Raw genomic sequence first — 779 nt, 5'->3', positions numbered from 1 at the left:
GACCCTAGTGGCCGACACAAACACCGGGCACATCTAGGAGTGGCACTGCAGTGTCACGCAGGATGTCCCTTCCAAAAAACCCTCCCCAAACAGCACATGACGCAAAGAAAAAAAGAGGCGCAATGAGGTAGCTGTGTGAGTAAGATTAGCGACCCTAGTGGCCGACACAAACACCGGGCACATCTAGGAGTGGCACTGCAGTGTCACGCAGGATGTCCCTTCCAAAAAACCCTCCCCAAACAGCACATGACGCAAAGAAAAAAAGAGGCGCAATGAGGTAGCTGTGTGAGTAAGATTAGCGACCCTAGTGGCCGACACAAACACCGGGCCCATCTAGGAGTGGCACTGCAGTGTCACGCAGGATGTCCCTTCCAAAAAACCCTCCCCAATCAGCACATGATGCAAAGAAAAAGAAAAGAAAAAAGAGGTGCAAGATGGAATTATCCTTGGGCCCTCCCACCCACCCTTATGTTGTATAAACAAAACAGGACATGCACACTTTAACCAACCCATCATTTCAGTGACAGGGTCTGCCACACGACTGTGACTGATATGACGGGTTGGTTTGGACCCCCCCCAAAAAAGAAGCAATTAATCTCTCCTTGCACAAACTGGCTCTACAGAGGCAAGATGTCCACCTCATCTTCACCCTCCGATATATCACCGTGTACATCCCCCTCCTCACAGATTATCAATTCGTCCCCACTGGAATCCACCATCTCAGCTCCCTGTGTACTTTGTGGAGGCAATTGCTGCTGGTCAATGTCTCCGCGGAGGAA

This window comes from Pseudophryne corroboree, unplaced genomic scaffold (genome assembly GCF_028390025.1).
Source record: "Pseudophryne corroboree isolate aPseCor3 unplaced genomic scaffold, aPseCor3.hap2 scaffold_871, whole genome shotgun sequence".
NCBI classification, from domain to species: Eukaryota; Metazoa; Chordata; class Amphibia; order Anura; family Myobatrachidae; genus Pseudophryne; species Pseudophryne corroboree.
Note: the sequence above shows the minus strand (reverse complement) of the source record.